General features: G+C 41.7%; 1 pseudogene; it reads right to left on the bottom strand.

Annotated features, from left to right (window-relative positions):
* Positions 1-14,547, bottom strand: part of LOC120937701 — a 59,118-nt pseudogene that overhangs the window by 4,588 nt on the left and 39,983 nt on the right.

Genomic DNA, 14,547 nt, shown 5'->3' with positions numbered 1-14,547 from the left:
ATATCTTTCAGCATTGATAGTGCCTTTCCATAAAAGAGCGCAGATAACAAGCCCATCTTTACTTCTCAGACTCTCCAAGATGCTCTTTTAATACTCAATCATAAGTTACCGACCTGTTGCCAATTAACCCAATTAGTTGTAAAATGTCCTTCCAGCTCTTCCTTGTCAGTACCACTTACTTGTGTTGTCCTGCCTCAAAATTTCCTTAAAATGTATTGGTGCCATCAATTTCAAAACCTTTTTTTTTTCCCTAAAATTATAAATTTTCTCAGTATAACATTTGATATACTTTCTATTTTCCACTGTGAAATAAGTATAAGTTTGAGAGTTGCAAATCATTGCATTCTATTTTTATGTAGATTTTACACAGCATTCAACTTTTTTGAATTAGGGTTGTATGTTGAAATATCATGGCAGACAAAGGTTTATTCACATATATTGTAACAAGAAATACACATTTTATATAAATAAAATCACTCTCGGGAGGTTAAGTCTGCCCTATCGACATTAATACCCTCTAGGCGTAATCAATGATATACAAAGAAAGTACCAGGGTAAGGAAGAAGCCAAAACATCTTTATTTGGACCATTTCACACTTAAATATCAGCAAAGAGAAACAGTAATTGGAAATACCTCTATCGTGGGATGCGTGTTATGCTTGTAGGCCGTGTAAAGAGGGAATTGTATCTGAAAGATTTTTGCAACACACAACAACAGTTTTTCTTTTTCTTCAGTACTCCATAAACTATGCAGATCAGTGCTTTTTAGAGAGTCTTCTTCGGTTACATTGCAAGTTCTTCCACTCTCCAACTGTTTGTCAGGGCTTTACATGGTTCCGAGCGCCTCTCCTCCCCCTTCTTCTTCCTCCTCCTCCACCTCCTGAGTCCTCTTTCTCCACATTCAGCAGCTCATCGGATGGGTTGGCCTCATCCTGCCAGTTTGAATCAGGGCTAGTAGTGCAAATTTTTAAAAGCTGGTCCATCAGGGTTTGTACTTGGCCAATCACCAAATTAATAAGGGAACATACCACTTGGTTAAATATCTCCAAATGTTTATACTCCTTAAAGCAGCATAGACACTGTCTGGAAAACAAAAAAATAAAAGAATTCAACATATATACAAGCAAAAAAATAAAATCATCACCTGCATGAAAAAGCATCTTAGACAACAAAGGCTTTTTTTTTCCCCCTTAACCACTTCAGGACCTGCGCATGACTATATACGTCCTCTTTTTGAAGAGGATATCTCAGTAACGGCAGCAGCTGCTGCTGCCACAACCGAGATATCCATCTCTTCAGGCGCCGGTCCTGTAAATGATAATGGTGGTCTGCGTGGCGGATTCGCCCGCAAGATCACCATTATCGGCGGCGTGAGAGGGGCCGGAACATGATTGGAAGTGTGACATGTTGGGTATCAATTTACTCGGTGTGTAACATTATCTTTCACAATATAAAACAATTGGCTAACTTCACTGTTGTCTTGTTTTTTTAATTAAAAAAAGTGATTTTTTTTCCCAAAAAAAAAGTGCGCTTGTAAGACCGCTGCGCAAATTCGGTCTGTGACAAAAAGTATTGCAATGGCACCATTTTTATTCTCTAGGGTGTTAGAAAACTGTTTTTTTTTATAATGTTTGGGGGTTCCAAGTAATTTTCTAGCAAAAAAAACCTGTTTTAAACACTGAGTCTTAAAAACACACAAAGTCCTTAAAGGGGTTGTAAGGTAATTTTTTTTCTCCCTAAATAGCTTCCTTTACCTTAGTGCAGTCCTCCTTCACTTACCTCATCCTTCCATTTGCTTTTAAATGTCCTTATTTCTTCTGAAGAAATCTTTACTTCCTGTTCTTGTTTCTGTAACTCACACAGTTATTGAGAGGCTTCTTCCTTGTGTGGAGAAAGCCTCTTGAGGGACGAGCAGGCAAGTCAGGACACTCTTACTTTGCAGATAGAGAAAGGAGCTGTGTGTTAGTGGGCGTCCTGACACTCCTGCCTCGCCCCCTCAAGAGGCTTTATCCACACCAGGAGAAAGCCTTGCATTACTGTGTGGAGTTACAGACAGAAGAACAGGAAGATTTTGTTGCATGCTAGTTCTTCATATCGAAAGTGAAAAGGTTACTCAACATAAGAAAATTCTCGTACGACTTCAAGTGATGAATGTGTTGAATTGTTTATAGACGTTCTTTAGTTTCCGAGCATGTGTAAGTCTTGCTTTTACGTTTTTTTTTGAGGAAAACTACTAATTAAACTAAAAATCAGACCTTTGTGGTCATGTACGACAAATTTTATAGCCCGCAAATGCGTTTTTTTGTCTTCCTTAAGTTTGGAATCGGCTGTTGAAAGCACCATACTAAAGGATCAGAAAATCAGCAGATCGTTCGGATGAAATTTTCGTATCGTGTGTACGGGACTTTAGTAATTACCACAGCCGTTTCATTGGAGGGAAATCCTGAAAACATGAACTGTTGGGTACTTGAGGACTGGAGTTAAGAAACATTTATCTATAGCAAGAATTACAAGTTAAAAGCAAACAATACCATTATTTAGTATGTATATGCAAGTTCATGACACCATGTTTAACCATGTAATTGCTTTATCATACATCACAGGACACAGAGAAGCATAGTAATTACTATGTGGGTTATAGAGTCTACCTTCAGGTGATGGACACTGGCACGCCCTTAAGGCAGGAAGTTTCCTCCCCTAATAATAACCCCTCTCATACCGGGAGTACCTCAGTTTTTTCGCCAGTGTCTAAGGGTTTTGGTCACAAGTGAACATGTGCTCTGAGCAGCTCCTCTGGAGGGATCCATTTCGGATTTAAAAAACCTCCATACAACCGGATCCGTCCAAAGTTCTTCTTAGCCAAAGTGGACGGTACCCAGGCCTCGGTTGAGAAGAACAGGGTTTTGCGTGGAATGCTCCTCTTTGAGGGCCTGGATCCTGGGTTTTCAGTACTTTGGTCAATTTCCCAATACCAAAAGCTTACTGACAGGGTGCAATATGGGTCCAGGGGTGTGGTGTTCCTGTCCATGGACCCCGGTCCCTGAAGGTCTGCAGACTCAGCTCTCCGTGATGGGCGAAGATTGGACTGCCTGTATTTTGCAGAGTCCTGCAGCGTTGGATAAGGTAAGCGAAGGGTCTTTCAGAACTTGGTTCTAAATGTTTCCTTCTTTTGAGCCATTATGCTAGTTTGCCTAAAGTTGCCTGTCTGTGCCTTCTCTTCCCTTTCATTGTCCTGAGAGCAGCGTTTGTGAGATGTATGTATAATGAGTACTTGACTGTAGTGCGTCATTTACCTCCGCCTGCTGGTAGCTGGTTACTGGGGAAATTCCTCCAAAAAAAAACTGTGGCTACAGGAAAGTTTGTTTGATCCTCCATGCTGGCTTCGGCTAACAGCAGACCTCTTGCCGCGTTGGCGTCACGTGCGCACGTCACGCAGGCGCACGCGCGCAGTAGCCTAAGATATATTTGCATACAGGTGCGCGCAGCCTCGAGATAGACGCGTGCGCATGTGCACGGCCTTGAAATAAGCGCGCGTGGTGGCAATGCATGCGTGCGAGAGGATTTAATTCAGCTGCCCGCTATGAGACTAAATTGTAGGACAGAGCAGGACAGGTGACCTTGCACCTAGACCCTAAAGCTCAGTCTGCCTCACCCATCCGGGCTGACGGTGGGACACAGAGTTATTTTTGTGCACAAATTGACAGTGGCATTTTTTAAAGCAGCATAGTGTGCTCTACATCTCGCTGACCATCAAATAGCAGCGTCAGTGCTGGTCTATTAGGTCCGCAAGTGAATGCAATTCCTGGCTGTAAGTACCTCGGCTTTACTATGGCAAAGGGCTCAGGGACTATAAATGCAAAAAGACAAAGGGTTCACCATCAGGCTCAGAGGATCTCGGGCATGCTCCTGCGGCTATTTTCTCTCCTGAAAAATTAGAGGTGGCCCAGGGTGATCCATCGGGGCTGTTCGGTGCCTCAGCTGCCCTTACCCCACCTGCTCCAGTGTTTGCAACAGAGGAGGCTCTGGCCTCAGCCATGGGTGGACTATAGAAAAGATTGGCGACTTTAATTGCATCTTCTCTTTCTAGAGATAAAACGCACCAGGTTCTCCCTCTCCCCCTTTTGGCGGAACAACTATCCCTGGAAGAGGTTGAATTACCCTCAGGGGATCAGGCAGAGGGTCAGTCAGATGTTTCTGACTCTGAAGGATTCTACCCTGGAGGAACCGTTCTCGGCTTCTCAGTCCGAAAGGTTATTAGTGCAGTCCCTTACGGAGATGGTCCGTTCGGCCTTTACATCTATTAGAGCCAGCATCCAGCTCGGTCTCTTCCTTGGGCTCTTTGAAAGCCCCTCAGACTGGTTATTCCTTTCCGGTTCATCCACTACTTGAAGGTCTTATCTACTTGAAGGTCTTATCTATCAAGATTGAGAACATCCAGATAGACTGTTTCTGCCTCCTAAATTTTTTTGGGTTTTATATCCCATGGAGAAGAATTTTACTTAAAAATGGAGTGTCCCTACGGTGGACGCAGCTATCTTCTGTGTGAACAAGGCTCTGACCTGTCCAGTGGACAACGTGCAGATGTTTAAAGACCCGACAGATAAGAGACTGGAGATGTTGTTAAAAACCTTGTTCTCTACAATCACAGGGGTAGCCCAACCTGCAATTGCAAGCTATTGGTATCTGCCAAGCCTTAAAAGACCAGATGAAATAGGTCTTGAAAGATATCCCGGCTCAGCAAACTCGGGAATTGGCCGACTTTCCAAGGCATTGTGCTTTGCAGTTGATGCCATCAAGGACTCTATACAACAGTCCTCCGCCTTACGCTCCTGTTAGTACATATGCGTAGGCTGCTTTGGTTGAAGAACTGATCTGCTGAAACCCTGTGCAAAAATCTTCAAGCCGGGTTTCCCTTCCACGGAGAGCGTTTGTTTGGGCAAGATCTGGATATCCAAAACGTTTCCAGTGGCAAGAGCACGCTGTTACCAGTTAAAAGAGGTTTTAGGGGTCCCCCTCCTTTAAAAAGCCCTCCTCTCCAGTTTCTGGGCCTTCTGCTTCCAGGTAGTTCCGAAGGCCTCCCGGGGGCAATCCTCAGGCTCCCAAGAAACCCTGGAGCCGTAAGCCGGCCAAGCCTGCGTCTAAGTCAGCATTATGAAGGTTCATGGCTTTACCCTTCGGACTAGCCACTGCACCTCGGGTGTTCACTAAGGTGCTGGCCCCCCTGTTGGCCAATCTAAGGTCTCAGGGCATATCTATAGTTGCCTATTTGGACGATCTGTTGCTGGTAGATCGCTCAGATCCTGATCTAAACCTAGCAGTACTCAGAACCGTGAAATACCTGGAGTCCATGGGTTGGATTCTCAACATGGACAAGTCAGCCTTGGTTCCTGTAAAAAGGCTGGAGTGGAATTTCTAAGGGCTGAACAATTAAGCCACTTTCTTGGAACTCTGACGCCGCCCTCCGCGACGGATCAACCTCTCACGTTACTAGAGGAATGGTGTACTGACACTGGGGTCCTGCCACATACCTTGTCCCTTGCCACACGAGCTGGTAATTATGCCGCGGGGAAGACTACCGCCTCCGTGTTTCGCGAGATGGGAACGGGCGCTAAACTGTACATTCTCGGAAAAGAAGAGGGAAAAAAAAATCCTTTTTCACACGCACAAATCTTCCATATGCACCAAGGTGCAGGAGGACTAATTACAAGATCCTAACCGGGTGGTATAGGACCCCAGACCTGCTGCAGGATAAACTCGGAAGGAAAACCAGCGATTCTGGTCGCAACAGCTTGGCCCAGAAGGGCTTGGTACGCAGAGATTGTAAGGATGTCAATAGAACATCCATGGATCCTTCCACTCCGTCCAGACCTGCTCTCACCAGGGGTCAATATTCCGCCCTTCATTACGGACTCTAAATTTAACGGTCTGGCTGTTGAAACCCATATTCTAAAGAGGAGGGGCCTCTCTAATTCTTTAGTGTCTACACTAATTAATGCCAGAAAGACAGCTTCTAGACTTATTACAGAGTTTGGAAGGCATATGTGGCTGGTGCGAAGCCCAAAGGTGGCATCCTCGCAGGTACCTTCATTGGCAGAATACTGGCGTTTCTGCAGTTGGGGGCAGACATGAGATTAGCCTTGAGTACCATCAAGTGCCAGGTCTCGGCCTTATCAATATTTTTTTCAAAGGCCACTGGCTACACATTCTATGGTTAAAACCTTCTTACAGGGGGCGATTCGTGTTAATCCTCCAATTAAAACCACCTTGTGCCCCTGGGGACCCGAATCTGGTTCTCTCTGCCCTACAGAAGGAACCTTTTGAGCCTCTGGCTCACATTCCCTTGGTCCTCTTGACCAGGAAGGTGGTGTTCTTGGTAGCCATAGCCTCTGCTAGGAGGGTATCGGAATTGGCGTCCCTTTCATATAGCAAAACCAATATAGCAAAAAGTAAAAAATATGAATTTTTTTTCAAAATTGTCGCTCTATTTTTGTTTATAGCGCAAAAATTAAAAACCGCAGAGGTCATCAAATACCACAAAAGAAAAGCTCTATTTGTGGGGAAAAAAGGACGCCAATTTTGTTTGGGAGCCATGTCGCACGACCGCGCAATTGTCTGTTAAAGCGACGCAGTCCCGAACTGTAAAAACCCCTGGGTCTTTAGGCAGCATATTGGTCTGGGGCTTAAGTGGTTAAGGTTAACCTCTTTTCTTCTCATTTTAATGAGCGTCTTGTTAAACTCCCTTTTACAAAATGTTTAATCCTTATTGTGGTGTCACCAGTACAGTATTTGTAAAATTTAAATCTATCCCCTCTCAAGCATCTCTTCTCCAGAGAGAATAAGTTCAGTGCTCGGAACTTTTCTTCATAACCAATTTCCTCCAGACCCTTTATTAGCTTTGTTTCCCCTTCTTTGCACCTCGCTTAATTTCCAGTTCCTCCTTCCTAAGGACTGGTGCCCAGAACTGGACAGCATACTCCAGGTGCTGACGGGACCAGAGTCTCTTTTATCTCTGGACTTGATCCCCTTTTTAAATGCTCTAATGTTGACTAGGAGCTGCAGATGCTGATCAGTGCTATTCTGGCAGCAGAGAGCCCCACTGTCAGAATACAATGTTCTTCCATTCACCTCAGTGGTTTTGATTTTGTTTTTCCCCCATTGTCCCAGCCTGGCTGAATGAAAACAAAAAATCTTAAACAGTTGGCTGATAGGGTATTGGTGAAAGTAGAAATTCAACCAAAAAAAAAAAAAAAAAAAGATAACAAAGGACAAAATGTAATTAACTACAATATTTAAAAAAAAACACAAAAAAAAATTACCTTGTGTCCAGGAATTAATATAAGCGAATATCTTAAGTGCATGTTCTTTTCTGAGCTGCAATTCATCACTGTTGTCAGTGTCAGATACTACAAAGAAGAAGGAAAAAAAAAGCACATTATTCAAATAATCTTGCATATTATGCATTAAACTACAGCAACATATTTAGCTATAACGCTTGGATAGTCAAGATGGGTGGACCAACATCTAAATCCCTTAATACAGACTAAAATAAGCAAATAAAATAAAAAGACAGACCTAAGTATCAGATAGACTTGCCATGTATCCTACAGCTGTAAAACATGTATATTTAATTTTTTGCATCATGAATAGTTTGTAAATGCCTCTTGCTGTAAAGCAGTGGGATTGTTGGCATTGGGGGGGATGTAATCTTATTGAGGCTTTGAGCATCAAGGCGACATGAACAATTGGGAGGAGAGGCAGACCGATATGACATATGTGCTACAAACTTTTGTTTTCGGTTTAGTTGTACTTAAGAAGGACGACGTAAAAAAAGTTTTTTCTACTGTTAAAAAGTAGTGTCAGTTCTTAGATTAGAGAGGTATGCATTAACCCCTTCCTTACCGGGCCATTGTAAAATGACGTCGGCAGGAACCTTCCTTCGATCCGGGTGAACGTCTATGTCGTCCTTTGTTACCGGCGATCTAGGGAGCGCGCGCACCCACGGCACCGCTCGTGACCGGGCACCCGCGATCACGGCAGGAGTGTGGATCTGGATGTGTAAACACCCAGATCCACCTCTTGTCAGAGGTGAGGAGACCGATGCTGTGTTCCCAGAACAGAGGAACACACATCGGTCTCCTCCCCTTGTGAGTCCCCCCCCCTACAGTTAGACACACTTTAGGGAACATTTTAACCCCTTCAGCGCCCCCTAGTGTTAACCCCTTCCCTGCCAGTCACATTTACACAGTAATCTGTGCATATTTTATAGCACTAATTGCTGTATAATTGTGAATGGTCCCACCAAAAACTTGTCAAAAATGTCCGATGTGTCCGCAGCAATGTCACGGTCACAATATATAAAAAAATAATAAAAAAAATAAATAAATAAAAATCGCAGATCGCCGCCATTACTAGTAAAAAAAAAAAGCCATAAATCTATCACCTATTTTGTAGACGCTATAACCTTTGCGCAAACCAATCAATAAAAAATTGTGATATTTATTAAATAAAAAAAGTAAAAAAGTGTTTTTTTTTTTAAAAATATGTCGCTCTTTTGTTTATAGCGCAAAAAATAAAACCGCAGAGATGATCAAATACCACCAAACGAAAGCTCTATTTGTGGGTGGAAAAAACAAAGATTTAATTTGGGTACAGTGTTGCATGACCGTGCAATTGTCAAAGTGAAAAAGCGCTGAAAACTAAAAAATTGGTCTGGGCAGGAAATGTTTGAACACAAACAAAATTGTTGACAAAGGAATGTGAAGATTAAAGCCTCATACACAATCGGAATTTTCTGTGGACTTGGCGTAGGACTTTTGTCCAAAGGGAGTTGGCCATGAACTTGTCTTGCATACAAAAACGGCAGATAATTGTCGGCCAACAAACACAAAACTAAGTGGTTTTTCAGCTCTTTAGCACCACCCTTTGGGCAACTTCTGCCAATGTTGCGTTATACTGTTGAATTTCCGAGCGTGTGTACACAAAATCGTTGGGATAATTTTAAAGCATGCTATCCCACATTTGTCCACGGAACATCAGACAATTGTCCGATCGAGCATACAAAATGTACGGTTTTTACCAACTGACTGTCATCACATAACCGTTGGATAATCCGATCGTGTTGTACGAGGCTTTACTCTACTATAAGCTGTGCATACAGAGCAACAAATTAAATCATCAAACTACCTAATCAATGCACATTATATGTAAGTGTAAAACACAAGGTGCAGGTAAGGTGGAATATAATGCCTTTAAATAGAAAGCAATGCAACTTCTGATTGTGGAGGGAAAAAAAAAAGTAACAGGACTTTTCTTAGCCTGGCAGGAAAGAAGCCCATCTATGGAGAGTACATTGGCGGCAGAGTGGGAGCCGACTTTGCTTGAAAAGAACCAGGAGTGGCAGCGGACTGCATACCACCGAGAAAGGAGACAGAGGGAGTCGAATGTGGGCTGGTGATGGAGGGAGAGAATATGTAGATCAGAAGCTCGTCATGGACAGAGGAAGCAAAATGGAATCAGTGGCAGCTGATCTTAGCTGGACAAGACAGATCTAGAGGCAATTGTGCCTGGAGGCATAGCAAGAGGTGTCCATGGTTGGTATTTGAGACGACGATGGAGGTGGAAGCCGTCTGTGATGAAGGCAGGCAGAAATAAAGACCTCCTGATCAAGGTGCTCTATTACCGTACAAATGATAAATAATAAAGTGCAGCGCAAATAAAGTCCTTGACTACAGAATCAAGAATTAAGATGACACCCAGTGAGATAGCAAAAATCTTCGGCAAATGTGATGATATCCTCCACCAATATAAGAAGTGCCTCCTTACCAGATGAGATGGACCATATGTTTTCACAAGTGGTTAAAGACAGTTTGTTCTCACCATAAGGGAGATGGTGCAGTGGAGTCCAATGCAGCAGTGAATAGTAGGTCCAATGCAGAATAAAAAATAAAAACACATTCTAAGTGTAGACTGTATTTATTCCAGGGAAAGGTAAAAACATCACTTCACCATACTACAGTCAGTCTGGTATGTCTGCAGACAACAACTGGCCAGTAGGCGATAGGCAATGTAAAATAAAAGCTCGGAGCAACAGCCACGAGCAGCAGCAGAAAGGACGCTGGTGACGTCACAGGAAAAACTCCTCCCCTGTACGCACGTTACGCCCGGATTGGACTTAGTCAGCGGTGGGTGGAGCTAGTACGTCACCCAGCGTCTATAAATGCCAGTCTGGTAACCAAGGAGAGAGTTGTGGTGATTCTGCCAGCCCCCACCGGAAGCACAGGCAAAAACACACACACTACCCCATCGGCCGAATTAAGACACATCCATCCCTGGGGTCACCATAAGACTAGCATAAATACTAAAAATACCATGTGTAACATGGAGCATTTTAATCATAGTATACTGTAGACATACACCCGACCTTTCATTAAAATATATGCAAATATACACCTTAAATATGCATTTGTAATAAACACAAATATAACCCTAAAAACTAGTTAAGAATATTTTAAAATATATAGAACAGGGCTAGATATATAAAACTAATATATTATCTTAACAGGAAAACAAGAGGATCGGTAAGGTAACATACTGAAAATATTTTCCCAACAGTATATAAAAATACAATAATGAAAACCATAACCCAATCATTTATTAGAAATAAAGCAGTTCAGGTCGAACTCGACGTTCAGGCCCCCCGGCACAAGAACTCGAATTTCATGGATCCAATAGGATTCGCGCTGGCTGAGTTGGCGAATAAAATCCCCCCCTCTTCACTGAGGCTGCACCTTCTCAAGTCCCCAAAAATAAACCTGGGACATGGCGGTATGATTGTACCTGATCCTTCTGCAAAATATTTCAATGCTTCATACCAATTTTCTCAAATTGCTTATGTTGGATATTATAGTCAAGAATGATGCTGGCCTTATTGTTGGGATCTTTTCAGAGCCTGGACTGGCTCTGACTTCAGCCCGCTGTCGGCTGAAAATGGGTACCTGATGATATCCACTAGGATGAAACATGTCAGGCTGGCCGATGCAAGCACACTGAGAACCGCAGAATTTGTCTTTTATCATCACGACTATCTTCTACCCACCCGTAAGTGAACTACAATAAACGTATTTCTTTTACGTTACGGGCTTCACAATTTTTTTGCAGTATTGATCTCTTTTAATGTTTTGTGGGTAATGCTGAACTGCTGAGGGGTGATACCCTGGAGATCTTATGAATGGTGAATATATGCCGTTGGATTACGGATTCCTTTGAGAACACCTGTGGCTTTATGGAGAGTGACACCTATTTTCCCCGAGATTGATTTGAGGAGTATTAGAATTGGATATCTGGTAAGCAGATTGTGATACACTTGGGTGTTGAGTACGCTTTCCCGCTGATGCACTGGAAGTGGTGAAAGGTTCTATACAATTTCTTCATCTTCACTGAATGAACTTTTTAACTAGATAAAGTGCTGCATTTTGGACTATATTTATAAGGGTATATACGGTAATCCCATCATCTGTTACCAACACATTTCAGGAAGGTTTCAATCCTTTGAGGGGTGTTAAGAGAAGGTCACATACAGTATGGAATTCATCCACATGAACAGCATGCCTAGATCACAGATGTATAGAGAGGTTTCACCATGCTACAACTCAAGGTGTCTCAGGTGCCCCCAAAAGGAACAACCGGGGCCCTACACATTCAACACAAGGATCTCCCCATATGTACATCATTTTCCTGCTTGTGCGATTGGCTCGCCGATTTTCAGAAGTCTGCACTAAGATACAAGTCAGATTTTAGGCATCCTCTGCCACAAATATTTTTGGTGAGATGACCCCAAAGAGTTAATAATTACTGCTAAAGGGATGCAGATGCTGCAAGTTCATTGGCTGAATAAAGCGTTACTAAGCCCGCAACAGTAAAATCCGTCTGTATATGCAGAATAGCATACTTGTTATACCCACTGTGGAACTCAAGGAGTTAATTCTCTGCATTGTGTAAAAAGGTTCTTGGATGCTATATGGACAGATCCTTCCCTCCTGCACTCTCTCTCGGCAAAGTCAGAAAATACAGTGAGGGCAAGTCCACCTGCACATGCTCAGTTTAGTCTCTTTTGCTGGAGAGAACATTTCCTTGTTCTCAGAGCTACCCAGGTCACATGATATTGACATCACACATGTGGGCGTGTATACAGGCTATAGTGGAAATCTCTTCCTACCTGAACACACAGATCTGGACAAACTCTGCAGGTTATCATGTGACCGTGGTATACAGATCAGCCAAAAGGGTATATAGTGGCAGTATTTTAACTGTAAAAAGATGATTTATAGGCTGTGGGTGGGCAGATTAACTATTTTCATAATCCTGGGTTTAGTAACACTATCTGCATTAACTCCTCCTTCCCTATTTATATTAAAATGTATGCAAATTCAATTTCTACAAATTAAACTTTTGTAAATGGGGACCTTACAGTACTTGCTATAGCCAAACCCCATTTTCCTTTTAGAATGAGTATTTGGTACTAAACATATGTCACAATGCTTCCTTAACCTGTTATAATAATTCACTAACATATTCTACTTTCAGAATGGCTTCTAAAGAAAACAAAAATTGCTTGTGCATATTTAAACTGCAAATCCATTTACATCATGTACTTTCCATAAATGTAATGTTTTTTATTTTTTTATTTCACCAATGTTTGCATTGCCCAAAACATATTACTGAAGACTGCTGATCTCCTGTCCTAAATGCTCCTTAAATATGCCACAAGACAACAGCCTGTGATTGATTTCCACTGTACAACTGTTTCTGCTGATTTATGAGGCTGTATGCAGCTGCCACAAAGGGACTGCATGAAGAATGAAAGTGGACCAACAGGCCATATCTATAATGGGCCAGCTAAAGCAGCTGTCTTACAAGGTTTTTCTGAATGTCCACCTTTTGCTGACAAAGGTCGCCTGCTACTAAGGAAATACACACGCATGAGCATAAAAACGTTATGCCAGCAATCAAAAGGCTTTTAAGAAACCTTTAATAATAAATGATTATTTTTTGCTTGGGTTTGTGCGTTTATTATAAACAACGTAATATATTTATGGTTAGGGGCGTTTATTATTACATAATAAAATTTATAATCGTTTTTAATTATTTGTGTATTTAACCACTTAAGCCCTGGACCAATATGCAGGTTAAGGACCATTCCCCTTTTTGCGATTCGGCACTGCGTTGTTTTAACTGAAAATTGCGCGGTCGTGCGACGTGGCTCCCAAACAAAATTGGTGTCCTTTTTTCCCCCACAAAATTTTTGATCACCTCTGCGGTTTTTATTTTTTGCGACAATTTTGAAAAAAAATGCAATATTTTTTACTTTTTGCTATAATAAATATCCCCAAAAAAGATATAAAAAAAATATTTTTTTCCTTAGTTTAGGCCGATACGTATTCTTTTACCTATTTTTGGTAATTATATATATATATATATATATATATATATATATATATATATATATATATATATATATATATATATATATATATATATATATATATATATATATAAAAAAAAATTTAATAAGCCTTATAGCATTTACAAAATAAGGGATGGTTTTATGGCATTTTTATAAAAAAAAAAAATGTACTACTAATGGCAGCGACCAGCGATTTTTTTTGTGACTGCGACATTATGGCGAACACATCGGACAATTTTGACACATTTTTGGAACCATTGTAATTTTTACAGCGAAAAGTGCTATAAAAATGCACCGATTACTATGAAAATGACAATACAGTGAAGGCGTTAACCACTAGTGGGCGCTGTTGGGGTTAAGTGTGACCTCTTGTGTGTTTCTAACTGTAGAGGGGCGGGGCGTGTGACGTCAGTGATCGTCGTTCCCTGTATCAGGGAACAGACGATCACTGACATTGCAACAGAGAAAAACGGGGAAGGTGTGTTTACACACACACACACACACACACCTCTCCTCGTTCTTCAGCTCCTGTGACCGATCGCGGGACAACAGCGATTGGGTCGGCGCGACCCACGGCTGGGCTCTTAAAAGGGGACGTATATATACGGATATCAGCGTGCGGCGGTCCTTAAGTGGTTAATTGAAGTTAATTCATAGACATTTATTTTATCACATTTTTGGATTTGAGCAGGAAAAAAAAAAAACACACACAAAAACGTTTTTATTCATTTCCAAATGGAATAATGGGGTCTTGGACTATATGAAGTGCTGTTCGTACTACTTTTTTGCCTTGAACGCAATGCTAAGCTACAACTCTCTAAACTGTGGAAATACAACAACAACAAAACACAACATACAGAGCTCGGAATTCCCCATTTTTTTTGCGTGGTTTTAGAAAGCCACAATGCCAAGAGATTAAAATGGAAAATTAATGCAGAAACCTAAACATTCATTTACTGCTCAGCAGTCAGGCATAAGCAAAATGGAAATTTTATTTAAAAAAAAAACCTTGTAAAAAAATTATGCAAGGTGCAACTACCTATTTTCTCCTTAAAATGCCTATCCACTTGAAGACAGGGGCCTTT

Source organism: Rana temporaria, chromosome 4, assembly GCF_905171775.1.
Source record: "Rana temporaria chromosome 4, aRanTem1.1, whole genome shotgun sequence".
Classification (NCBI taxonomy): domain Eukaryota; kingdom Metazoa; phylum Chordata; class Amphibia; order Anura; family Ranidae; genus Rana; species Rana temporaria.
This window is presented reverse-complemented; position numbering and strand designations above follow the sequence as displayed.